This window comes from Pseudophryne corroboree, chromosome 6 (genome assembly GCF_028390025.1).
Source record: "Pseudophryne corroboree isolate aPseCor3 chromosome 6, aPseCor3.hap2, whole genome shotgun sequence".
NCBI classification, from domain to species: domain Eukaryota; kingdom Metazoa; phylum Chordata; class Amphibia; order Anura; family Myobatrachidae; genus Pseudophryne; species Pseudophryne corroboree.
Window position 1 is genome coordinate 96,835,355 of NC_086449.1, and position 25,819 is coordinate 96,861,173.

The following is a 25,819-nucleotide window of genomic DNA, read 5'->3' on the forward strand; positions in this document are numbered from 1 at the left end:
TTTATTTCTCACACATCCATTTCTTTACAATATTGAAGGTAAGGACAATTGAAGAAACTAAGCAGATTCTTTGAATGTGCTTGCACAATTTGTCTTTACTGCTTATTGTGAAGCTATCTTTCCATACTTTGAATCATTTCTTTGTGAATTATTTTCTGAAAATCTGGAAAGCTGACATAAATTCCTGAATACAGGAAACTCAAATGAATGGACTCTGAGCAAGTTCATCACAGGCTGAAAAGATTATTTTGTAGTCACAAAAAAAATTGTTTGTGAGATGTTTATGGGAAATAAGCCCTGCAGCAAGTGTACAGTCAACTCTCAAAATTTGATTCTGTATATACTTCAATAACCATCAAAGCTTGAAACAGGTTCAAAAACAGGATGAACACTCCAAGTGGCATAAGACAGCTGGGCCAGTGGCGCAATGGATAACGCGTCTGACTACGGATCAGCAGATTGTATGTTCGACTCCTAACTGGCTCGTTTAAGTTGCCGTGATCGTATAGTGGTTAGTACTCTGCGTTGTGGCCGCAGCAACCCCGGTTCGAATCCGGGTCACGGCATTTTCATTTTATTTCTCACACATCCATTTCTTTACAATATTGAAGGTAAGGACAATTGAAGAAACTAAGCAGATTCTTTGAATGTGCTTGCACAATTTGTCTTTACTGCTTATTGTGAAGCTATTTTTCCATACTTTGAATCATTTCTTGATCATTTCTTTGTGAATCGTTTTCTTGAAATCTGGAAAGCTGACATAAATTCCTGAATACAGGAAACTCAAATGAATGGACTCTGAGCAAGTTCATCACAGGCTGAAAAGATTATTTTGCAGTCACAAAGAAAATTGTTTGTGAGATGTTTATGGGAAATAAGCCCTGCAGCAAGTGTACAGTCAACTCTGAAAATTTGATTCTGTATATACTTCAACAACCATCAAAGCTTGAAACAGGTTCAAAAACATGATGAACACTCCAAAGTGGTATAAGACAGCTGGGCCAGTGGTGCAATGGATAACGCGTCTGACTACAGATCAGAAGATTGTAGGTTCGACTCCTACCTGGCTCGTTTAAGTTGCCGTGATCGTATAGTGGTTAGTACTCTGCGTTGTGGCCGCAGCAACCCCGGTTCGAATCCAGGTCACGGCATTTTCATTTTATTTCTCACACATCCATTTCTTTACAATATTGAAGGTAAGGACAATTGAAGAAACTAAGCAGATTCTTTGAATGTGCTTGCACAATTTGTCTTTACTGCTTATTGTGAAGCTATCTTTCCATACTTTGAATCATTTCTTTGTGAATCATTTTCTTGAAATCTGGAAAGCTGACATAAATTCCTGAATACAGGAAACTCAAATGAATGGACTCTGAGCAAGTTCATCACAGGCTGAAAAGATCATTTTGCAGTCACAAAAAGAATTGTTTGTGAGATGTTTATGGGAAATAAGCCCTGCAGCAAGTGTACAGTCAACTCTCAAAATTTGATTCTGTATATACTTCAATAACCATCAAAGCTTGAAACAGGTTCAAAAACATGATGAACACTCCAAGTGGCATAAGACAGCTGGGCCAGTGGCGCAATGGATAACGCGTCTGACTACGGATCAGCAGATTGTAGGTTCGACTCCTAGCTGGCTCGTTTAAGTTGCCGTGATCGTATAGTGGTTAGTACTCTGCGTTGTAGCCGCCGCAACCCTGGTTCGAAGCAGTGTCACGGCATTTTCATTTTATTTCTCACACATCCATTTCTTTACAATATTGAAGGTAAGGACAATTGAAGAAACTAAGCAGATTCTTTGAATGTGCTTGCACAATTTGTCTTTACTGCTTATTGTGAAGCTATCTTTCCATACTTTGAATCATTTCTTTGTGAATCATTTTCTTTAAATCTGGAAAGCTGACATAAATTCCTGAATACAGGAAACTCAAATGAATGGACTCTGAGCAAGTTCATCACAGGCTGAAAAGATCATTTTGCAGTCACAAAAAGAATTGTTTGTGAGATGTTTATGGGAAATAAGCCCTGCAGCAAGTGTACAGTCAACTCTCAAAATTTGATTCTGTATATACTTCAATAACCATCAAAGCTTGAAACAGGTTCAAAAACATGATGAACACTCCAAGTGGCATAAGACAGCTGGGCCAGTGGCGCAATGGATAACGCGTCTGAATACGGATCAGCAGATTGTAGGTTCGACTCCTAGCTGGCTCGTTTAAGTTGCCGTGATCATATAGTGGTTAGTACTCTGCGTTGTAGCCGCAGCAACCCTGGTTCGAAGCAGTGTCATGGATTTTTCATTTTATTTCTCACACATCCATTTCTTTACAATATTGAAGGTAAGGACAATTGAAGAAACTAAGCAGATTCTTTGAATGTGCTTGCACAATTTGTCTTTACTGCTTATTGTGAAGCTATCTTTCCATACTTTGAATCATTTCTTTGTGAATCATTTTCTTGAAATCTGGAAAGCTGACATAAATTCCTGAATACAGGAAACTCAAATGAATGGACTCTGAGCAAGTTCATCACAGGCTGAAAAGATCATTTTGCAGTCACAAAAAAAATTGTTTGTGAGATGTTTATGGGAAATAAGCCCTGCAGCAAGTGTACAGTCAACTCTCAAAATTTGATTCTGTATATACTTCAATAACCATCAAAGCTTGAAACAGGTTCAAAAACATGATGAACACTCCAAAGTGACATAAGACAGCTGGGCCAGTGGCACAATGGGTAACGCATCTGACTACGGATCAGAAGATTGTATGTTCGACTCCTACCTGGCTCGTTTAAGTTGCCGTGATCGTATAGTGGTTAGTACTCTGCGTTGTGGCCGCAGCAACCCCGGTTCGAATCCGGGTCATGGCATTTTCATTTTATTTCTCACACATCCATTTCTTTACAATATTGAAGGTAAGGACAATTGAAGAAACTAAGCAGATTCTTTGAATGTGCTTGCACAATTTGTCTTTACTGCTTATTGTGAAGCTATCTTTCCATACTTTGAATCATTTCTTTGTGAATCATTTTCTTGAAATCTGGAAAGCTGACATAAATTCCTGAATACAGGAAACTCAAATGAATGGACTCTGAGCAAGTTCATCACAGGCTGAAAAGATCATTTTGCAGTCACAAAAAGAATTGTTTGTGAGATGTTTATGGGAAATAAGCCCTGCAGCAAGTGTACAGTCAACTCTCAAAATTTGATTCTGTATATACTTCAATAACCATCAAAGCTTAAAACAGGTTCAAAAACATGATGAACACTCCAAGTGGCATAAGACAGCTGGGCCAGTGGCGCATTGGATAACGCGTCTGACTACGGATCAGCAGATTGTTGGTTCGACTCCTAGCTGGCTCGTTTAAGTTGCCGTGATCGTATAGTGGTTAGTACTCTGCGTTGTGGTCGCAGCAACCCTGGTTCGAAGCCGTGTCATGGCATTTTCATTTTATTTCTCACACATCCATTTCTTTACAATATTGAAGGTAAGGACAATTGAAGAAACTAAGCAGATTCTTTGAATGTGCTTGCACAATTTGTCTTTACTGCTTATTGTGAAGCTATCTTTCCATACTTTGAATCATTTCTTTGTGAATCATTTTCTTTAAATCTGGAAAGCTGACATAAATTCCTGAATACAGGAAACTCAAATGAATGGACTCTGAGCAAGTTCATCACAGGCTGAAAAGATCATTTTGCAGTCACAAAAAGAATTGTTTGTGAGATGTTTATGGGAAATAAGCCCTGCAGCAAGTGTACAGTCAACTCTCAAAATTTGATTCTGTATATACTTCAATAACCATCAAAGCTTGAAACAGGTTCAAAAACATGATGAACACTCCAAGTGGCATAAGACAGCTGGGCCAGTGGCGCAATGGATAACGCGTCTGACTACGGATCAGCAGATTGTAGGTTCGACTCCTACCTGGCTCGATTAAGTTGCCGTGATCGTATAGTGGTTAGTACTCTGCGTTGTAGCCGCAGCAACCCTGGTTCGAAGCAGTGTCACGGCATTTTCATTTTATTTCTCACACATCCATTTCTTTACAATATTGAAGGTAAGGACAATTGAAGAAACTAAGCAGATTCTTTGAATGTGCTTGCACAATTTGTCTTTACTGCTTATTGTGAAGCTATCTTTCCATACTTTGAATCATTTCTTTGTGAATCATTTTCTTGAAATCTGGAAAGCTGACATAAATTCCTGAATACAGGAAACTCAAATGAATGGACTCTGAGCAAGTTCATCACAGGCTGAAAAGATCATTTTGCAGTCACAAAAAAAATAGTTTGTGAGATGTTTATGGGAAATAAGCCCTGCAGCAAGTGTACAGTCAACTCTCAAAATTTGATTCTGTATATACTTCAATAACCATCAAAGCTTGAAACAGGTTCAAAAACATGATGAACACTCCAAAGTGGCATAAGACAGCTGGGCCAGTGGCGCAATGGATAACGCATCAGACTATGGATCAGAAGATTGTATGTTCGACTCCTACCTGGCTCGTTTAAGTTGCCAGTTGCCGTGATCGTATAGTGGTTAGTACTCTGCGTTGTGGCTGCAGCAACCCCGGTTCGAATCCGGGTCACGGCATTTTCATTTTATTTCTCACACATCCATTTCTTTACAATATTGAAGGTAAGGACAATTGAAGAAACTAAGCAGATTCTTTGAATGTGCTTGCACAATTTGTCTTTACTGCTTATTGTGAAGCTATCTTTCCATACTTTGAATCATTTCTTTGTGAATCGTTTTCTTGAAATCTGGAAAGCTGACATAAATTCCTGAATACAGGAAACTCAAATGAATGGACTCTGAGCAAGTTCATCACAGGCTGAAAAGATTATTTTGCAGTCACAAAGAAAATTGTTTGTGAGATGTTTATGGGAAATAAGCCCTGCAGCAAGTGTACAGTCAACTCTCAAAATTTGATTCTGTATATACTTCAATAACCATTAAAGCTTAAAACAGGTTCAAAAACATGATGAACACTCCAAGTGGCATAAGACAGCTGGGCCAGTGGCGAATTGGATAACGCGTCTGACTACGGATCAGCAGATTGTTGGTTTGACTCCTAGCTGGATCGTTTAAGTTGCCGTGATCGTATAGTGGTTAGTACTCTGCGTTGTGGTCGCAGCAACCCTGGTTCGAAGCCGTGTCACGGCATTTTCATTTTATTTCTCACACATCCATTTCTTTACAATATTGAAGGTAAGGACAATTGAAGAAACTAAGCAGATTCTTTGTATGTGCTTGCACAATTTGTCTTTACTGCTTATTGTGAAGCTATCTTTCCATACTTTGAATCATTTCTTTGTGAATCATTTTCTTGAAATCTGGAAAGCTGACATAAATTCCTGAATACAGGAAACTCAAATGAATGGAATCTGAGCAAGTTCATCACAGGCTGAAAAGATTATTTTGCAGTCACAAAAAGAATTGTTTGTGAGATGTTTATGGGAAATAAGCCCTGCAGCAAGTGTACAGTCAACTCTCAAAATTTGATTCTGTATATACTTCAATAACCATCAAAGCTTGAAACAGGTTCAAAAACATGATGAACACTCCAAAGTGGCATAAGACAGCTGGGCCAGTGGCGCAATGGATAACGCATCAGACGACGGATCAGAAGATTGTATGTTCGACTCCTACCTGGCTCGTTTAAGTTGCCGTGATCGTATAGTGGTTAGTACTCTGCGTTGTGGCCGCAGCAACCCCGGTTCGAATCCGGGTCACGGCATTTTCATTTTATTTCTCACACATCCATTTCTTTACAATATTGAAGGTAAGGACAATTGAAGAAACTAAGCAGATTCTTTGAATGTGCTTGCACAATTTGTCTTTACTGCTTATTGTGAAGCTATCTTTCCATACTTTGAATCATTTCTTTGTGAATTATTTTCTTAAAATCTGGAAAGCTGACATAAATTCCTGAATACAGGAAACTCAAATGAATGGACTCTGAGCAAGTTCATCACAGGCTGAAAAGATTATTTTGTAGTCACAAAAAAAATTGTTTGTGAGATGTTTATGGGAAATAAGCCCTGCAGCAAGTGTACAGTCAACTCTCAAAATTTGATTCTGTATATACTTCAATAACCATCAAAGCTTGAAACAGGTTCAAAAACAGGATGAACACTCCAAGTGGCATAAGACAGCTGGGCCAGTGGCGCAATGGATAACGCGTCTGACTACGGATCAGCAGATTGTATGTTCGACTCCTAACTGGCTCGTTTAAGTTGCCGTGATCGTATAGTGGTTAGTACTCTGCGTTGTGGCCGCAGCAACCCCGGTTCGAATCCGGGTCACGGCATTTTCATTTTATTTCTCACACATCCATTTCTTTACAATATTGAAGGTAAGGACAATTGAAGAAACTAAGCAGATTCTTTGAATGTGCTTGCACAATTTGTCTTTACAGCTTATTGTGAAGCTATTTTTCCATACTTTGAATCATTTCTTGATCATTTCTTTGTGAATCGTTTTCTTGAAATCTGGAAAGCTGACATAAATTCCTGAATACAGGAAACTCAAATGAATGGACTCTGAGCAAGTTCATCACAGGCTGAAAAGATTATTTTGCAGTCACAAAGAAAATTGTTTGTGAGATGTTTATGGGAAATAAGCCCTGCAGCAAGTGTACAGTCAACTCTGAAAATTTGATTCTGTATATACTTCAACAACCATCAAAGCTTGAAACAGGTTCAAAAACATGATGAACACTCCAAAGTGGTATAAGACAGCTGGGCCAGTGGTGCAATGGATAACGCGTCTGACTACAGATCAGAAGATTGTAGGTTCGACTCCTACCTGGCTCGTTTAAGTTGCCGTGATCGTATAGTGGTTAGTACTCTGCGTTGTGACCGCAGCAACCCCGGTTCGAATCCGGGTCACGGCATTTTCATTTTATTTCTCACACATCCATTTCTTTACAATATTGAAGGTAAGGACAATTGAAGAAACTAAGCAGATTCTTTGAATGTGCTTGCACAATTTGTCTTTACTGCTTATTGTGAAGCTATCTTTCCATACTTTGAATCATTTCTTTGTGAATCATTTTCTTTAAATCTGGAAAGCTGACATAAATTCCTGAATACAGGAAACTCAAATGAATGGACTCTGAGCAAGTTCATCACAGGCTGAAAAGATCATTTTGCAGTCACAAAAAGAATTGTTTGTGAGATGTTTATGGGAAATAAGCCCTGCAGCAAGTGTACAGTCAACTCTCAAAATTTGATTCTGTATATACTTCAATAACCATCAAAGCTTGAAACAGGTTCAAAAACATGATGAACACTCCAAGTGGCATAAGACAGCTGGGCCAGTGGCGCAATGGATAACGCGTCTGAATACGGATCAGCAGATTGTAGGTTCGACTCCTAGCTGGCTCGTTTAAGTTGCCGTGATCATATAGTGGTTAGTACTCTGCGTTGTAGCCGCAGCAACCCTGGTTCGAAGCAGTGTCACGGATTTTTCATTTTATTTCTCACACATCCATTTCTTTACAATATTGAAGGTAAGGACAATTGAAGAAACTAAGCAGATTCTTTGAATGTGCTTGCACAATTTGTCTTTACTGCTTATTGTGAAGCTATCTTTCCATACTTTGAATCATTTCTTTGTGAATCATTTTCTTGAAATCTGGAAAGCTGACATAAATTCCTGAATACAGGAAACTCAAATGAATGGACTCTGAGCAAGTTCATCACAGGCTGAAAAGATCATTTTGCAGTCACAAAAATAATTGTTTGTGAGATGTTTATGGGAAATAAGCCCTGCAGCAAGTGTACAGTCAACTCTCAAAATTTGATTCTGTATATACTTCAATAACCATCAAAGCTTGAAACAGGTTCAAAAACATGATGAACACTCCAAGTGGCATAAGACAGCTGGGCCAGTGGCGCAATGGATAACGCGTCTGACTACGGATCAGCAGATTGTAGGTTCGACTCCTACCTGGCTCGATTAAGTTGCCGTGATCGTATAGTGGTTAGTACTCTGCGTTGTAGCCGCAGCAACCCTGGTTCGAAGCAGTGTCACGGCATTTTCATTTTATTTCTCACACATCCATTTCTTTACAATATTGAAGGTAAGGACAATTGAAGAAACTAAGCAGATTCTTTGAATGTGCTTGCACAATTTGTCTTTACTGCTTATTGTGAAGCTATCTTTCCATACTTTGAATCATTTCTTTGTGAATCATTTTCTTGAAATCTGGAAAGCTGACATAAATTCCTGAATACAGGAAACTCAAATGAATGGACTCTGAGCAAGTTCATCACAGGCTGAAAAGATCATTTTGCAGTCACAAAAAAAATTGTTTGTGAGATGTTTATGGGAAATAAGCCCTGCAGCAAGTGTACAGTCAACTCTCAAAATTTGATTCTGTATATACTTCAATAACCATCAAAGCTTGAAACAGGTTCAAAAACATGATGAACACTCCAAAGTGGCATAAGACAGCTGGGCCAGTGGCGCAATGGATAACGCATCAGACTATGGATCAGAAGATTGTATGTTCGATTCCTACCTGGCTCGTTTAAGTTGGCGTGATCGTATAGTGGTTAGTACTCTGCGTTGTGGCCGCAGCAACCCCGGTTCGAATCCGGGTCACGGCATTTTCATTTTATTTCTCACACATCCATTTCTTTACAATATTGAAGGTAAGGACAATTGAAGAAACTAAGCAGATTCTTTGAATGTGCTTGCACAATTTGTCTTTACTGCTTATTGTGAAGCTATCTTTCCATACTTTGAATCATTTCTTTGTGAATCATTTTCTTGAAATCTGGAAAGCTGACATAAATTCCTGAATACAGGAAACTCAAATGAATGGACTCTGAGCAAGTTCATCACAGGCTGAAAAGATCATTTTGCAGTCACAAAAAAAATAGTTTGTGAGATGTTTATGGGAAATAAGCCCTGCAGCAAGTGTACAGTCAACTCTCAAAATTTGATTCTGTATATACTTCAATAACCATCAAAGCTTGAAACAGGTTCAAAAACATGATGAACACTCCAAAGTGGCATAAGACAGCTGGGCCAGTGGCGCAATGGATAACGCATCTGACTACGGATCAGAAGATTGTAGGTTCGACTCCTACCTGGCTCGTTTAAGATGCCATGATCGTATAGTGGTTAGTACTCTGCGTTGTGGCTGCAGCAACCCTGGTTCGAAGCCGTGTCACGGCATTTTCATTTTATTTCTCACACATCCATTTCTTTACAATATTGAAGGTAAGGACAATTGAAGAAATTAAGCAGATTCTTTGAATGTGCTTGCACAATTTGTCTTTACTGCTTATTGTGAAGCTATCTTTCCATACTTTGAATCATTTCTTTGTGAATCATTTTCTTGAAATCTGGAAAGCTGACATAAATTCCTGAATACAGGAAACTCAAATGAATGGACTCTGAGCAAGTTCATCACAGGCTGAAAAGATCATTTTGCAGTCACAAAAAAAATTGTTTGTGAGATGTTTATCGGAAATAAGCCCTGCAGCAAGTGTACAGTCAACTCTCAAAATTTGATTCTGTATATACTTCAATAACCATCAAAGCTTAAAACAGGTTCAAAAACATGATGAACACTCCAAGTGGCATAAGACAGCTGGGCCAGTGGCGCATTGGATAACACGTCTGACTACGGATCATCAGATTGTAGGTTCGACTCCTAGCTGGCTCGTTTAAGTTGCCTTGATCGTATAGTGGTTAGTACTCTGCGTTGTGGCCGCAGCAACCCAGGTTCGAATCCTGGTGACGGCATTTTCATTTTATTTCTCACACATCCATTTCTTTACAATATTGAAGGTAAGGACAATTGAAGAAACTAAGCAGATTCTTTGAATGTGCTTGCACAATTTGTCTTTACTGCTTATTGTGAAGCTATCTTTCCATACTTTGAATCATTTCTTGATCATTTCTTTGTGAATCATTTTCTTGAAACCTGGAAAGCTGACATAAATTCCTGAATACAGGAAACTCAAATGAATGGACTCTGAGCAAGTTCATCACAGGATGAAAAGATTATTTTGCAGTCAGAAAGAAAATTGTTTGTGAGATGTTTATGGGAAATAAGCCCTGCAGCAAGTGTACAGTCAACTCTGAAAATTTGATTCTGTATATACTTCAACAACCATCAAAGCTTGAAACAGGTTCAAAAACATGATGAACACTCCAAAGTAGTATAAGACAGCTGGGCCAGTGGCGCAATGGATAACGCGTCTGACTACGGATCAGACGATTGTATGTTCGACTCCTACCTGGCTCGTTTAAGTTGCCGTGATCGTATAGTGGTTAGTACTCTGCGTTGTGGCCGCAGCAACCCCGGTTCGAATCCGGGTCACAGCATTTTCATTTTATTTCTCACACATCCATTTCTTTACAATATTGAAGGTAAGGACAATTGAAGAAACTAAGCAGATTCTTTGAATGTGCTTGCACAATTTGTCTTTACTGCTTATTGTGAAGCTATCTTTCCATACTTTGAATCATTTCTTTGTGAATTATTTTCTTGAAATCTGGAAAGCTGACATAAATTCCTGAATACAGGAAACTCAAATGAATGGACTCTGAGCAAGTTCATCACAGGCTGAAAAGATTATTTTGTAGTCACAAAGAAAATTGTTTGTGAGATGTTTATGGGAAATAAGCCCTGCAGCAAGTGTACAGTCAACTCTGAAAATTTGATTCTGTATATACTTCAACAACCATCAAAGCTTGAAACAGGTTCAAAAACATGATGAACACTCCAAAGTGGTATAAGACAGCTGGGCCAGTGGCGCAATGGATAACACGTCTGACTACGGATCAGAATATATAGGTTCGACTCCTACCTGGCTCGTTTAAGTGATCGTATAGTGGTTAGTGCTCTGCGTTGTGGCCGCAGCAACCCCGGTTCGAATCCGGGTCACCGCATTTTCATTTTATTTCTCACACATCCATTTCTTTACAATATTGAAGGTAAGGACAATTGAAGAAACTAAGCAGATTCTTTGAATGTGCTTGCACAATTTGTCTTTACTGCTTATTGTGAAGCTATCTTTCCATACTTTGAATCATTTCTTTGTGAATCATTTTCTTGAAATCTGGAAAGCTGACATAAATTCCTGAATACAGGAAACTCAAATGAATGGACTCTGAGCAAGTTCATCACAGGCTTAAAAGATCATTTTGCAGTCACAAAAAAAATTGTTTGTGAGATGTTTATGGGAAATAAGCCCTGCAGCAAGTGTACAGTCAACTCTCAAAATTTGATTCTGTATATACTTCAATAACCATCAAAGCTTGAAACAGGTTCAAAAACAGGATGAACACTCCAAGTGGCATAAGACAGCTGGGCCAGTGGCGCAATGGATAACGCGTCTGACTACGGATCAGCAGATTGTATGTTCGACTCCTAACTGGCTCGTTTAAGTTGCCGTGATCGTATAGTGGTTAGTACTCTGCGTTGTGGCCGCAGCAACCCCGGTTCGAATCCGGGTCACGGCATTTTCATTTTATTTCTCACACATCCATTTCTTTACAATATTGAAGGTAAGGACAATTGAAGAAACTAAGCAGATTCTTTGAATGTGCTTGCACAATTTGTCTTAACTGCTTATTGTGAAGCTATTTTTCCATACTTTGAATCATTTCTTGATCATTTCTTTGTGAATCGTTTTCTTGAAATCTGGAAAGCTGACATAAATTCCTGAATACAGGAAACTCAAATGAATGGACTCTGAGCAAGTTCATCACAGGCTGAAAAGATTATTTTGCAGTCACAAAGAAAATTGTTTGTGAGATGTTTATGGGAAATAAGCCCTGCAGCAAGTGTACAGTCAACTCTCAAAATTTGATTCTGTATATACTTCAATAACCATTAAAGCTTAAAACAGGTTCAAAACCATGATGAACACTCCAAGTGGCATAAGACAGCTGGGCCAGTGGCGCATTGGATAACGCGTCTGACTACGGATCAGCGGATTGTTGGTTCAACTCCTAGCTGGCTCGTTTAAGTTGCCATGATCGTATAGTGGTTAGTACTCTGCGTTGTGGTCGCAGCAACCCTGGTTCGAAGCCGTGTCACGGCATTTTCATTTTATTTCTCACACATCCATTTCTTTACAATATTGAAGGTAAGGACAATTGAAGAAACTAAGCAGATTCTTTGTATGTGCTTGCACAATTTGTCTTTACTGCTTATTGTGAAGCTATCTTTCCATACTTTGAATCATTTCTTTGTGAATCATTTTCTTGAAATCTGGAAAGCTGACATAAATTCCTGAATACAGGAAACTCAAATGAATGGAATCTGAGCAAGTTCATCACAGGCTGAAAAGATTATTTTGCAGTCACAAAAAGAATTGTTTGTGAGATGTTTATGGGAAATAAGCCCTGCAGCAAGTGTACAGTCAACTCTGAAAATTTGATTCTGTATATACTTCAACAACCATCAAAGCTTGAAACAGGTTCAAAAACATGATGAACACTCCAAAATGGTATAAGACAGCTGGGCCAGTGGTGCAATGGATAACGCGTCTGACTACAGATCAGAAGATTGTAGGTTCGACTCCTACCTGGCTCGTTTAAGTTGCCGTGATCGTATAGTGGTTAGTACTCTGCATTGTGGCCGCAGCAACCCCGGTTCGAATCCGGGTCACGGCATTTTCATTTTATTTCTCACACATCCATTTCTTTACAATATTGAAGGTAAGGACAATTGAAGAAATTAAGCAGATTCTTTGAATGTGCTTGCACAATTTGTCTTTACTGCTTATTGTGAAGCTATCTTTCCATACTTTGAATCATTTCTTTGTGAATCATTTTCTTGAAATCTGGAAAGCTGACATAAATTCCTGAATACAGGAAACTCAAATGAATGGACTCTGAGCAAGTTCATCACAGGCTGAAAAGATCATTTTGCAGTCACAAAAAAAATTGTTTGTGAGATGTTTATCGGAAATAAGCCCTGCAGCAAGTGTACAGTCAACTCTCAAAATTTGATTCTGTATATACTTCAATAACCATCAAAGCTTAAAACAGGTTCAAAAACATGATGAACACTCCAAGTGGCATAAGACAGCTGGGCCAGTGGCGCATTGGATAACACGTCTGACTACGGATCATCAGATTGTAGGTTCGACTCCTAGCTGGCTCGTTTAAGTTGCCTTGATCGTATAGTGGTTAGTACTCTGCGTTGTGGCCGCAGCAACCCAGGTTCGAATCCTGGTGACGGCATTTTCATTTTATTTCTCACACATCCATTTCTTTACAATATTGAAGGTAAGGACAATTGAAGAAACTAAGCAGATTCTTTGAATGTGCTTGCACAATTTGTCTTTACTGCTTATTGTGAAGCTATCTTTCCATACTTTGAATCATTTCTTGATCATTTCTTTGTGAATCATTTTCTTGAAACCTGGAAAGCTGACATAAATTCCTGAATACAGGAAACTCAAATGAATGGACTCTGAGCAAGTTCATCACAGGATGAAAAGATTATTTTGCAGTCAGAAAGAAAATTGTTTGTGAGATGTTTATGGGAAATAAGCCCTGCAGCAAGTGTACAGTCAACTCTGAAAATTTGATTCTGTATATACTTCAACAACCATCAAAGCTTGAAACAGGTTCAAAAACATGATGAACACTCCAAAGTAGTATAAGACAGCTGGGCCAGTGGCGCAATGGATAACGCGTCTGACTACGGATCAGACGATTGTATGTTCGACTCCTACCTGGCTCGTTTAAGTTGCCGTGATCGTATAGTGGTTAGTACTCTGCGTTGTGGCCGCAGCAACCCCGGTTCGAATCCGGGTCACAGCATTTTCATTTTATTTCTCACACATCCATTTCTTTACAATATTGAAGGTAAGGACAATTGAAGAAACTAAGCAGATTCTTTGAATGTGCTTGCACAATTTGTCTTTACTGCTTATTGTGAAGCTATCTTTCCATACTTTGAATCATTTCTTTGTGAATTATTTTCTTGAAATCTGGAAAGCTGACATAAATTCCTGAATACAGGAAACTCAAATGAATGGACTCTGAGCAAGTTCATCACAGGCTGAAAAGATTATTTTGTAGTCACAAAGAAAATTGTTTGTGAGATGTTTATGGGAAATAAGCCCTGCAGCAAGTGTACAGTCAACTCTGAAAATTTGATTCTGTATATACTTCAACAACCATCAAAGCTTGAAACAGGTTCAAAAACATGATGAACACTCCAAAGTGGTATAAGACAGCTGGGCCAGTGGCGCAATGGATAACACGTCTGACTACGGATCAGAATATATAGGTTCGACTCCTACCTGGCTCGTTTAAGTGATCGTATAGTGGTTAGTGCTCTGCGTTGTGGCCGCAGCAACCCCGGTTCGAATCCGGGTCACCGCATTTTCATTTTATTTCTCACACATCCATTTCTTTACAATATTGAAGGTAAGGACAATTGAAGAAACTAAGCAGATTCTTTGAATGTGCTTGCACAATTTGTCTTTACTGCTTATTGTGAAGCTATCTTTCCATACTTTGAATCATTTCTTTGTGAATCATTTTCTTGAAATCTGGAAAGCTGACATAAATTCCTGAATACAGGAAACTCAAATGAATGGACTCTGAGCAAGTTCATCACAGGCTTAAAAGATCATTTTGCAGTCACAAAAAAAATTGTTTGTGAGATGTTTATGGGAAATAAGCCCTGCAGCAAGTGTACAGTCAACTCTCAAAATTTGATTCTGTATATACTTCAATAACCATCAAAGCTTGAAACAGGTTCAAAAACAGGATGAACACTCCAAGTGGCATAAGACAGCTGGGCCAGTGGCGCAATGGATAACGCGTCTGACTACGGATCAGCAGATTGTATGTTCGACTCCTAACTGGCTCGTTTAAGTTGCCGTGATCGTATAGTGGTTAGTACTCTGCGTTGTGGCCGCAGCAACCCCGGTTCGAATCCGGGTCACGGCATTTTCATTTTATTTCTCACACATCCATTTCTTTACAATATTGAAGGTAAGGACAATTGAAGAAACTAAGCAGATTCTTTGAATGTGCTTGCACAATTTGTCTTAACTGCTTATTGTGAAGCTATTTTTCCATACTTTGAATCATTTCTTGATCATTTCTTTGTGAATCGTTTTCTTGAAATCTGGAAAGCTGACATAAATTCCTGAATACAGGAAACTCAAATGAATGGACTCTGAGCAAGTTCATCACAGGCTGAAAAGATTATTTTGCAGTCACAAAGAAAATTGTTTGTGAGATGTTTATGGGAAATAAGCCCTGCAGCAAGTGTACAGTCAACTCTCAAAATTTGATTCTGTATATACTTCAATAACCATTAAAGCTTAAAACAGGTTCAAAACCATGATGAACACTCCAAGTGGCATAAGACAGCTGGGCCAGTGGCGCATTGGATAACGCGTCTGACTACGGATCAGCGGATTGTTGGTTCAACTCCTAGCTGGCTCGTTTAAGTTGCCATGATCGTATAGTGGTTAGTACTCTGCGTTGTGGTCGCAGCAACCCTGGTTCGAAGCCGTGTCACGGCATTTTCATTTTATTTCTCACACATCCATTTCTTTACAATATTGAAGGTAAGGACAATTGAAGAAACTAAGCAGATTCTTTGTATGTGCTTGCACAATTTGTCTTTACTGCTTATTGTGAAGCTATCTTTCCATACTTTGAATCATTTCTTTGTGAATCATTTTCTTGAAATCTGGAAAGCTGACATAAATTCCTGAATACAGGAAACTCAAATGAATGGACTCTGAGCAAGTTCATCACAGGCTGAAAAGATCATTTTGCAGTCACAAAAAGAATTGTTTGTGAGATGTTTATGGGAAATAAGCCCTGCAGCAAGTGTACAGTCAACTCTGAAAATTTGATTCTGTATATACTTCAACAACCATCAAAGCTTGAAACAGGTTCAAAAACATGATGAACACTCCAAAATGGTATAAGACAGCTGGGCCAGTGGTGCAATGGATAACGCGTCTGACTACAGATCAGAAGATTGTAGGTTCGACTCCTACCTGGCTCGTTTAAGTTGCCGTGATCGTATAGTGGTTAGTACTCTGCATTGTGGCCGCAGCAACCCCGGTTCGAATCCGGGTCACGGCATTTTCATTTTATTTCTCACACATCCATTTCTTTACAATATTGAAGGTAAGGACAATTGAAGAAACTAAGCAGATTCTTTGAATGTGCTTGCACAATTTGTCTTTACTGCTTATTGTGAAGCTATCTTTCCATACTTTGAATCATTTCTTTGTGAATCATTTTCTTGAAATCTGGAAAGCTGACATAAATTCCTGAATACAGGAAACTCAAATGAATGGACTCTGAGCAAGTTCATCACAGGCTGAAAAGATCATTTTGCAGTCACAAAAAGAATTGTTTGTGAGATGTTTATGGGAAATAAGCCCTGCAGCAAGTGTACAGTCAACTCTCAAAATTTGATTCTGTATATACTTCAATAACCATCAAAGCTTGAAACAGGTTCAAAAACATGATGAACACTCCAAGTTGCATAAGACAGCTGGGCCAGTGGCGCAATGGATAACGCGTCTGACTACGGATCAGCAGATTGTAGGTTCGACTCCTAGCTGGCTCGTTTAAGTTGCCGTGATCGTATAGTGGTTAGTACTCTGCGTTGTAGCCGCAGCAACCCTGGTTCGAAGCAGTGTCACGGCATTTTCATTTTATTTCTCACACATCCATTTCTTTACAATATTGAAGGTAAGGACAATTGAAGAAACTAAGCAGATTCTTTGAATGTGCTTGCACAATTTGTCTTTACTGCTTATTGTGAAGCTATCTTTCCATACTTTGAATCATTTCTTTGTGAATCATTTTCTTTAAATCTGGAAAGCTGACATAAATTCCTGAATACAGGAAACTCAAATGAATGGACTCTGAGCAAGTTCATCACAGGCTGAAAAGATCATTTTGCAGTCACAAAAAGAATTGTTTGTGAGATGTTTATGGGAAATAAGCCCTGCAGCAAGTGTACAGTCAACTCTCAAAATTTGATTCTGTATATACTTCAATAACCATCAAAGCTTGAAACAGGTTCAAAAACATGATGAACACTCCAAGTGGCATAAGACAGCTGGGCCAGTGGCGCAATGGATAACGCGTCTGAATACGGATCAGCAGATTGTAGGTTCGACTCCTAGCTGGCTCGTTTAAGTTGCCGTGATCATATAGTGGTTAGTACTCTGCGTTGTAGCCGCAGCAACCCTGGTTCGAAGCAGTGTCACGGATTTTTCATTTTATTTCTCACACATCCATTTCTTTACAATATTGAAGGTAAGGACAATTGAAGAAACTAAGCAGATTCTTTGAATGTGCTTGCACAATTTGTCTTTACTGCTTATTGTGAAGCTATCTTTCCATACTTTGAATCATTTCTTTGTGAATCATTTTCTTGAAATCTGGAAAGCTGACATAAATTCCTGAATACAGGAAACTCAAATGAATGGACTCTGAGCAAGTTCATCACAGGCTTAAAAGATCATTTTGCAGTCACAAAAAAAATTGTTTGTGAGATGTTTATGGGAAATAAGCCCTGCAGCAAGTGTACAGTCAACTCTCAAAATTTGATTCTGTATATACTTCAATAACCATCAAAGCTTGAAACAGGTTCAAAAACATGATGAACACTCCAAAGTGGCATAAGACAGCTGGGCCAGTGGCACAATGGATAACGCATCTGACTACGGATCAGAAGATTGTATGTTCGACTCCTACCTGGCTCGTTTAAGTTGCCGTGATCGTATAGTGGTTAGTACTCTGCGTTGTGGCCGCAGCAACCCCGGTTCGAATCTGGGTCACGGCATTTTCATTTTATTTCTCACACATCCATTTCTTTACAATATTGAAGGTAAGGACAATTGAAGAAACTAAGCAGATTCTTTGAATGTGCTTGCACAATTTGTCTTTACTGCTTATTGTGAAGCTATCTTTCCATACTTTGAATCATTTCTTTGTGAATCATTTTCTTGAAATCTGGAAAGCTGACATAAATTCCTGAATACAGGAAACTCAAATGAATGGACTCTGAGCAAGTTCATCACAGGCTGAAAAGATCATTTTGCAGTCACAAAAAGAATTGTTTGTGAGATGTTTATGGGAAATAAGCCCTGCAGCAAGTGTACAGTCAACTCTCAAAATTTGATTCTGTATATACTTCAATAACCATCAAAGCTTAAAACAGGTTCAAAAACATGATGAACACTCCAAGTGGCATAAGACAGCTGGGCCAGTGGCGCATTGGATAACGCGTCTGACTACGGATCAGCAGATTGTTGGTTCGACTCCTAGCTGGCTCGTTTAAGTTGCCGTGATCGTATAGTGGTTAGTACTCTGCATTGTGGTCGCAGCAACCCTGGTTCGAAGCCGTGTCATGGCATTTTCATTTTATTTCTCACACATCCATTTCTTTACAATATTGAAGGTAAGGACAATTGAAGAAACTAAGCAGATTCTTTGAATGTGCTTGCACAATTTGTCTTTACTGCTTATTGTGAAGCTATCTTTCCATACTTTGAATCATTTCTTTGTGAATCATTTTCTTGAAATCTGGAAAGCTGACATAAATTCCTGAATACAGGAAACTCAAATGAATGGACTCTGAGCAAGTTCATCACAGGCTGAAAAGATCATTTTGCAGTCACAAAAAGAATTGTTTGTGAGATGTTTATGGGAAATAAGCCCTGCAGCAAGTGTACAGTCAACTCTCAAAATTTGATTCTGTATATACTTCAATAACCATCAAAGCTTGAAACAGGTTCAAAAACATGATGAACACTCCAAAGTGGCATAAGACAGCTGGGCCAGTGGCGCAATGGATAACGCATCAGACTATGGATCAGAAGATTGTATGTTCGACTCCTACCTGGCTCGTTTAAGTTGCCGTGATCGTATAGTGGTTAGTACTCTGCGTTGTGGCCGCAGCAACCCCGGTTCGAATCCGGGTCACGGCATTTTCATTTTATTTCTCACACATCCATTTCTTTACAATATTGAAGGTAAGGACAATTGAAGAAACTAAGCAGATTCTTTGAATGTGCTTGCACAATTTGTCTTTACTGCTTATTGTGAAGCTATCTTTCCATACTTTGAATCATTTCTTTGTGAATTATTTTCTTAAAATCTGGAAAGCTGACATAAATTCCTGAATACAGGAAACTCAAATGAATGGACTCTGAGCAAGTTCATCACAGGCTGAAAAGATTATTTTGTAGTCACAAAAAAAATTGTTTGTGAGATGTTTATGGGAAATAAGCCCTGCAGCAAGTGTACAGTCAACTCTCAAAATTTGATTCTGTATATACTTCAATAACCATCAAAGCTTGAAACAGGTTCAAAAACAGGATGAACACTCCAAGTGGCATAAGACAGCTGGGCCAGTGGCGCAATGGATAACGCGTCTGACTACGGATCAGCAGATTGTATGTTCGACTCCTAACTGGCTCGTTTAAGTTGCCGTGATCGTATAGTGGTTAGTACTCTGCGTTGTGGCCGCAGCAACCCCGGTTTGAATCCGGGTCACGGCATTTTCATTTTATTTCTCACACATCCATTTCTTTACAATATTGAAGGTAAGGACAATTGAAGAAACTAAGCAGATTCTTTGAATGTGCTTGCACAATTTGTCTTTACTGCTTATTGTGAAGCTATTTTTCCATACTTTGAATCATTTCTTGATCATTTCTTTGTGAATCGTTTTCTTGAAATCTGGAAAGCTGACATAAATTCCTGAATACAGGAAACTCAAATGAATGGACTCTGAGCAAGTTCATCACAGGCTGAAAAGATTATTTTGCAGTCACAAAGAAAATTGTTTGTGAGATGTTTATGGGAAATAAGCCCTGCTGCAAGTGTACAGTCAACTCTGAAAATTTGATTCTGTATATACTTCAACAACCATCAAAGCTTGAAACAGGTTCAAAAACATGATGAACACTCCAAAGTGGTATAAGACGGCTGGGCCAGTGGTGCAATGGATAACGCGTCTGACTACAGATCAGAAGATTGTAGGTTCGACTCCTACCTGGCTCGTTTAAGTTGCCGTGATCGTATAGTGGTTAGTACTCTGCGTTGTGGCCGCAGCAACCCCGGTTCGAATCCGGGTCACGGCATTTTCATTTTATTTCTCACACATCCATTTCTTTACAATATTGAAGGTAAGGACAATTGAAGAAACTAAGCAGATTCTTTGAATGTGCTTGCACAATTTGTCTTTACTGCTTATTGTGAAGCTATCTTTCCATACTTTGAATCATTTCTTTGTGAATCATTTTCTTGAAATCTGGAAAGCTGACATAAATTCCTGAATACAGGAAACTCAAATGAATGGACTCTGAGCAAGTTAATCACAGGCTGAAAAGATCATTTTGCAGTCACAAAAAGAATTGTTTGTGAGATGTTTATGGGAAATAAGCCCTGCAGCAAGTGTACAGTCAACTCTCAAAATTTGATTCTGTATATACTTCAATAACCATCAAAGCTTAAAACAGGTTCAAAAACATGATGAACACTCCAAGTGGCATAAGACAGCTGGGCCAGTGGCGCATTGGATAACGCGTCTGACTACGAATCAGCAGATTGTAGGTTCGACTCCTAGCTGGCTTGTTTAAGTTGCCGTGATCGTATAGTGGTTAGTACTCTGCGTTGTGGTCGCAGCAACCCTGGTTCGAAGCCGTGTCACGGCATTTTCATTTTATTTCTCACACATCCATTTCTTTACAATATTGAAGGTAAGGACAATTGAAGAAACTAAGCAGATTCTTTGAATGTGCTTGCACAATTTGTCTTTACTGCTTATTGTGAAGCTATCTTTCCATACTTTGAATCATTTCTTTGTGAATCATTTTCTTTAAATCTGGAAAGCTGACATAAATTCCTGAATACAGGAAACTCAAATGAATGGACTCTGAGCAAGTTCATCACAGGCTGAAAAGATCATTTTGCAGTCACAAAAAGAATTGTTTGTGAGATGTTTATGGGAAATAAACCCTGCAGCAAGTGTACAGTCAACTCTCAAAATTTGATTCTGTATATACTTCAATAACCATCAAAGCTTGAAACAGGTTCAAAAACATGATGAACACTCCAAGTGGCATAAGACAGCTGGGCCAGTGGCGCAATGGATATCGCGTCTGACTACGGATCAGCAGATTGTAGGTTCGACTCCTAGCTGGCTCGTTTAAGTTGCCGTGATCGTATAGTGGTTAGTACTCTGCGTTGTAGCCGCAGCAACCCTGGTTCGAAGCAGTGTCACGGATTTTTCATTTTATTTCTCACACATCCATTTCTTTACAATATTGAAGGTAAGGACAATTGAAGAAACTAAGCAGATTCTTTGAATGTGCTTGCACAATTTGTCTTTACTGCTTATTGTGAAGCTATCTTTCCATACTTTGAATCATTTCTTTGTGAATCATTTTCTTGAAATCTGGAAAGCTGACATAAATTCCTGAATACAGGAAACTCAAATGAATGGACTCTGAGCAAGTTCATCACAGGCTGAAAAGATCATTTTGCAGTCACAAAAAAAATTGTTTGTGAGATGTTTATGGGAAATAAGCCCTGCAGCAAGTGTACAGTCAACTCTCAAAATTTGATTCTGTATATACTTCAATAACCATCAAAGCTTGAAACAGGTTCAAAAACTTGATGAACACTCCAAAGTGGCATAAGACAGCTGGGCCAGTGGCGCAATGGATAACGCATCTGACTACGGATCAGAAGATTGTATGTTCGACTCCTTCCTGGCTCGTTTAAGTTGCCGTGATCGTATAGTGGTTAGTACTCTGCGTTGTGGCCGCAGCAACCCCGGTTCGAATCCGGGTCACGGCATTTTCATTTTATTTCTCACACATCCATTTCTTTACAATATTGAAGGTAAGGACAATTGAAGAAACTAAGCAGATTCTTTGAATGTGCTTGCACAATTTGTCTTTTCTGCTTATTGTGAAGCTATCTTTCCATACTTTGAATCATTTCTTTGTGAATTATTTTCTTGAAATCTGGAAAGCTGACATAAATTCCTGAATACAGGAAACTCAAATGAATGGACTCTGAGCAAGTTCATCACAGGCTGAAAAGATTATTTTGTAGTCACAAAGAAAATTGTTTGTGAGATGTTTATGGGAAATAAGCCCTGCAGCAAGTGTACAGTCAACTCTGAAAATTTGATTCTGTATATACTTTAACAACCATCAAAGCTTGAAACAGGTTCAAAAACATGATGAACACTCCAAAGTGGTATAAGACAGCTGGGCCAGTGGCGCAATGGATAACGCGTTTGACTACGGATCAGAATATATAGGTTCGACTCCTACCTGGCTCGTTTAAGTTGTCGTGATCGTATAGTGGTTAGTACTCTGCGTTGTGGCCGCAGCAACCCTGGTTTGAATCCGTGTCACGGCATTTTCATTTTATTTCTCACACATCCATTTCTTTACAATATTGAAGGTAAGGACAATTGAAGAAACTAAGCAGATTCTTTGAATGTGCTTGCACAATTTGTCTTTACTGCTTATTGTGAAGCTATCTTTCCATACTTTGAATCATTTCTTTGTGAATCATTTTCTTGAAATCTGGAAAGTTGACATAAATTCCTGAATACAGGAAACTCAAATGAATGGACTCTGAGCAAGTTCATCACAGGCTGAAAAGATTATTTTGCAGTCACAAAGAAAATTGTTTGTGAGATGTTTATGGGAAATAAGCCCTGCAGCAAGTGTACAGTCAACTCTCAAAATTTGATTCTGTATATACTTCAATAACCATCAAAGCTTGAAACAGGTTCAAAAACAGGATGAACACTCCAAGTGGCATAAGACAGCTGGGTCAGTGGCGCAATGGATAACGCGTCTGACTACGGATCAGCAGATTGTATGTTCGACTCCTAACTGGCTCGTTTAAGTTGCCTTGATCGTATAGTGGTTAGTACTCTGCGTTGTGGCCGCAGCAACCCCAGTTCGAATCCGGGTCACAGCATTTTCATTTTATTTCTCACACATCCATTTCTTTACAATATTGAAGGTAAGGACAATTGAAGAAACTAAGCAGATTCTTTGAATGTGCTTGCACAATTTGTCTTTACTGCTTATTGTGAAGCTATTTTTCCATACTTTGAATCATTTTTTTGATCATTTCTTTGTGAATCGTTTTCTTGAAATCTGGAAAGCTGACATAAATTCCTGAATACAGGAAACTCAAATGAATGGACTCTGAGCAAGTTCATCACAGGCTGAAAAGATTATTTTGCAGTCACAAAAAAAATTGTTTGTGAGATGTTTATGGGAAATAAGCCCTGCAGCAAGTGTACAGTCAACTCTGAAAATTTGATTCTGTATATACTTCAACAACCATCAAAGCTTGAAACAGGTTCAAAAACATGATGAACACTCCAAAGTGGTATAAGTCAACTGGGCCAGTGGTGCAATGGATAACGCGTCTGACTACAGATCAGAAGATTGTAGGTTCGACTCCTACCTGGCTCGTTTAAGTTGCTGTGATCGTATAGTGGTTAGTACTCTGCGTTGTGGCTGCAGCAACCCCGGTTCGAATCCGGGTCACGGCATTTTCATTTTATTTCTCACACATCCATTTCTTTACAATATTGAAGGTAAGGACAATTGAAGAAACTAAGCAGATTCTTTGAATGTGCTTGCACAATTTGTCTTTACTGCTTATTGTGAAGCTATCTTTCCATACTTTGAATCATTTCTTTGTGAATCATTTTCTTGAAATCTGGAAAGCTGACATAAATTCCTGAATACAGGAAACTCAAATGAATGGACTCTGAGCAAGTTCATCACAGGCTGAAAAGATCATTTTGCAGTCACAAAAAGAATTGTTTGTGAGATGTTTATGGGAAATAAGCCCTGCAGCAAGTGTACAGTCAACTCTCAAAATTTGATTCTGTATATACTTCAATAACCATCAAAGCTTAAAACAGGTTCAAAAACATGATGAACACTCCAAGTGGCATAAGACAGCTGGGCCAGTGGCGCATTGGATAACACGTCTGACTACGGATCAGCAGATTGTAGGTTCGACTCCTAGCTGGCTCGTTTAAGTTGCCGTGATCGTATAGTGGTTAGTACTCTGCGTTGTGGTCGCAGCAATCGTTCGAAGCCTTGTCACGGCATTTTCATTTTATTTCTCACACATCCATTTCTTTACAATATTGAAGGTAAGGACAATTGAAGAAACTAAGCAGATTCTTTGAATGTGCTTGCACAATTTGTCTTTACTGCTTATTGTGAAGCTATCTTTCCATACTTTGAATCATTTCTTTGTGAATCATTTTCTTGAAATCTGGAAAGCTGACATAAATTCCTGAATACAGGAAACTCAAATGAATGGACTCTGAGCAAGTTCATCACAGGCTGAAAAGATCATTTTGCAGTCACAAAAAGAATTGTTTGTGAGATGTTTATGGGAAATAAGCCCTGCAGCAAGTGTACAGTCAACTCTCAAAATTTGATTCTGTATATACTTCAATAACCATCAAAGCTTGAAACAGGTTCAAAAACATGATGAACACTCCAAGTGGCATAAGACAGCTGGGCCAGTGGCGCAATGGATAACGCGTTTGACTACGGATCTGCAGAGTGTAGGTTCGACTCCTAGCTGACTCGTTTAAGTTGCCGTGATCGTATAGTGGTTAGTACTCTGCGTTGTAGCCGCAGCAACCCTGGTTCGAAGCAGTGTCACGGCATTTTCATTTTATTTCTCACACATCCATTTCTTTACAATATTGAAGGTAAGGACAATTGAAGAAACTAAGCAGATTCTTTGAATGTCCTTGCACAATTTGTCTTTACTGCTTATTGTGAAGCTATCTTTCCATACTTTGAATCATTTCTTTGTGAATCATTTTCTTGAAATCTGGAAAGCTGACATAAATTCCTGAATACAGGAAACTCAAATGAATGGACTCTGAGCAAGTTCATCACAGGCTGAAAAGATCATTTTGCAGTCACAAAAAAATTGTTTGTGAGATGTTTATGGGAAATAAGCCCTGCAGCAAGTGTACAGTCAACTCTCAAAATTTGATTCTGTATATACTTCAATAACCATCAAAGCTTGAAACAGGTTCAAAAACATGATGAACACTCCAAAATGGCATAAGACAGCTGGGCCAGTGGCGCAATGGATAACGCATCTTACTACGGATCAGAAGATTGTAGGTTCGACTCCTACCTGGCTCGTTTAAGTTGCCGTGATCGTATAGTGGTTAGTACTCTGCGTTGTGGCTGCAGCAACCCTGGTTCGAAGCTGTGTCACGGCATTTTCATTTTATTTCTCACACATCCATTTCTTTACAATATTGAAGATAAGGACAATTAAAGAAACTAAGCAGATTCTTTGAATGTGCTTGCACAATTTGTCTTTACTGCTTATTGTGAAGCTATCTTTCCATACTTTGAATCATTTCTTTGTGAATAATTTTCTTGAAATCTGGAAAGCTGACATAAATTCCTGAATACAGGAAACTCAAATGAATGGACTCTGAGCAAGTTCATCACAGGCTGAAAAGATCATTTTGCAGTCACAAAAAGAATTGTTTGTGAGATGTTTATGGGAAATAAGCCCTGCAGCAAGTGTACAGTCAACTCTCAAAATTTGATTCTGTATATACTTCAATAACCATCAAAGCTTAAAACAGGTTCAAAAACATGATGAACACTCCAAGTGGCATAAGACAGCTGGGCCAGTGGCGCATTGGATAACGCGTCTGACTACGGATCAGCAGATTGTAGGTTCGACTCCTAGCTGGCTCGTTTAAGTTGCCTTGATCGTATAGT

General features: G+C 38.9%; 22 non-coding genes across 22 annotated transcripts; all 22 read left to right on the forward strand.

Moving 5' to 3' along the window:
- Window positions 1-494: 494 nt before the first annotated feature.
- On the forward strand, window positions 495-566 carry TRNAH-GUG (transfer RNA histidin (anticodon GUG)). Its single transcript has one exon. It is a non-coding gene; the product is annotated as a tRNA-His (tRNA).
- A 432-nt stretch (window positions 567-998) lies between these two features.
- Window positions 999-1,071, forward strand: TRNAC-ACA (transfer RNA cysteine (anticodon ACA)). The gene has a single exon. It is a non-coding gene; the product is annotated as a tRNA-Cys (tRNA).
- A 1,728-nt stretch (window positions 1,072-2,799) lies between these two features.
- TRNAH-GUG (transfer RNA histidin (anticodon GUG)) lies at window positions 2,800-2,871 on the forward strand. The gene has a single exon. It is a non-coding gene; the product is annotated as a tRNA-His (tRNA).
- A 993-nt stretch (window positions 2,872-3,864) lies between these two features.
- Window positions 3,865-3,937, forward strand: TRNAR-ACG (transfer RNA arginine (anticodon ACG)). Its single transcript has one exon. It is a non-coding gene; the product is annotated as a tRNA-Arg (tRNA).
- Window positions 3,938-4,526: 589 nt separating this feature from the next.
- On the forward strand, window positions 4,527-4,598 carry TRNAH-GUG (transfer RNA histidin (anticodon GUG)). Its single transcript has one exon. It is a non-coding gene; the product is annotated as a tRNA-His (tRNA).
- Window positions 4,599-5,673: 1,075 nt separating this feature from the next.
- TRNAH-GUG (transfer RNA histidin (anticodon GUG)) lies at window positions 5,674-5,745 on the forward strand. Its single transcript has one exon. It is a non-coding gene; the product is annotated as a tRNA-His (tRNA).
- A 501-nt stretch (window positions 5,746-6,246) lies between these two features.
- TRNAH-GUG (transfer RNA histidin (anticodon GUG)) lies at window positions 6,247-6,318 on the forward strand. Its single transcript has one exon. It is a non-coding gene; the product is annotated as a tRNA-His (tRNA).
- Window positions 6,319-6,750: 432 nt separating this feature from the next.
- TRNAC-ACA (transfer RNA cysteine (anticodon ACA)) lies at window positions 6,751-6,823 on the forward strand. The gene has a single exon. It is a non-coding gene; the product is annotated as a tRNA-Cys (tRNA).
- An 8-nt stretch (window positions 6,824-6,831) lies between these two features.
- TRNAH-GUG (transfer RNA histidin (anticodon GUG)) lies at window positions 6,832-6,903 on the forward strand. Its single transcript has one exon. It is a non-coding gene; the product is annotated as a tRNA-His (tRNA).
- Window positions 6,904-7,896: 993 nt separating this feature from the next.
- Window positions 7,897-7,969, forward strand: TRNAR-ACG (transfer RNA arginine (anticodon ACG)). Its single transcript has one exon. It is a non-coding gene; the product is annotated as a tRNA-Arg (tRNA).
- Window positions 7,970-9,044: 1,075 nt separating this feature from the next.
- On the forward strand, window positions 9,045-9,117 carry TRNAR-ACG (transfer RNA arginine (anticodon ACG)). The gene has a single exon. It is a non-coding gene; the product is annotated as a tRNA-Arg (tRNA).
- A 2,306-nt stretch (window positions 9,118-11,423) lies between these two features.
- On the forward strand, window positions 11,424-11,495 carry TRNAH-GUG (transfer RNA histidin (anticodon GUG)). The gene has a single exon. It is a non-coding gene; the product is annotated as a tRNA-His (tRNA).
- Window positions 11,496-12,500: 1,005 nt separating this feature from the next.
- Window positions 12,501-12,573, forward strand: TRNAC-ACA (transfer RNA cysteine (anticodon ACA)). The gene has a single exon. It is a non-coding gene; the product is annotated as a tRNA-Cys (tRNA).
- A 2,306-nt stretch (window positions 12,574-14,879) lies between these two features.
- Window positions 14,880-14,951, forward strand: TRNAH-GUG (transfer RNA histidin (anticodon GUG)). The gene has a single exon. It is a non-coding gene; the product is annotated as a tRNA-His (tRNA).
- Window positions 14,952-15,956: 1,005 nt separating this feature from the next.
- On the forward strand, window positions 15,957-16,029 carry TRNAC-ACA (transfer RNA cysteine (anticodon ACA)). The gene has a single exon. It is a non-coding gene; the product is annotated as a tRNA-Cys (tRNA).
- Window positions 16,030-18,904: 2,875 nt separating this feature from the next.
- Window positions 18,905-18,976, forward strand: TRNAH-GUG (transfer RNA histidin (anticodon GUG)). The gene has a single exon. It is a non-coding gene; the product is annotated as a tRNA-His (tRNA).
- Window positions 18,977-19,477: 501 nt separating this feature from the next.
- On the forward strand, window positions 19,478-19,549 carry TRNAH-GUG (transfer RNA histidin (anticodon GUG)). Its single transcript has one exon. It is a non-coding gene; the product is annotated as a tRNA-His (tRNA).
- Window positions 19,550-19,981: 432 nt separating this feature from the next.
- On the forward strand, window positions 19,982-20,054 carry TRNAC-ACA (transfer RNA cysteine (anticodon ACA)). The gene has a single exon. It is a non-coding gene; the product is annotated as a tRNA-Cys (tRNA).
- Window positions 20,055-20,062: 8 nt separating this feature from the next.
- Window positions 20,063-20,134, forward strand: TRNAH-GUG (transfer RNA histidin (anticodon GUG)). Its single transcript has one exon. It is a non-coding gene; the product is annotated as a tRNA-His (tRNA).
- Window positions 20,135-21,782: 1,648 nt separating this feature from the next.
- TRNAH-GUG (transfer RNA histidin (anticodon GUG)) lies at window positions 21,783-21,854 on the forward strand. Its single transcript has one exon. It is a non-coding gene; the product is annotated as a tRNA-His (tRNA).
- A 1,579-nt stretch (window positions 21,855-23,433) lies between these two features.
- Window positions 23,434-23,506, forward strand: TRNAC-ACA (transfer RNA cysteine (anticodon ACA)). The gene has a single exon. It is a non-coding gene; the product is annotated as a tRNA-Cys (tRNA).
- A 1,643-nt stretch (window positions 23,507-25,149) lies between these two features.
- TRNAR-ACG (transfer RNA arginine (anticodon ACG)) lies at window positions 25,150-25,222 on the forward strand. Its single transcript has one exon. It is a non-coding gene; the product is annotated as a tRNA-Arg (tRNA).
- The last annotated feature ends 597 nt before the right edge of the window (window positions 25,223-25,819 follow it).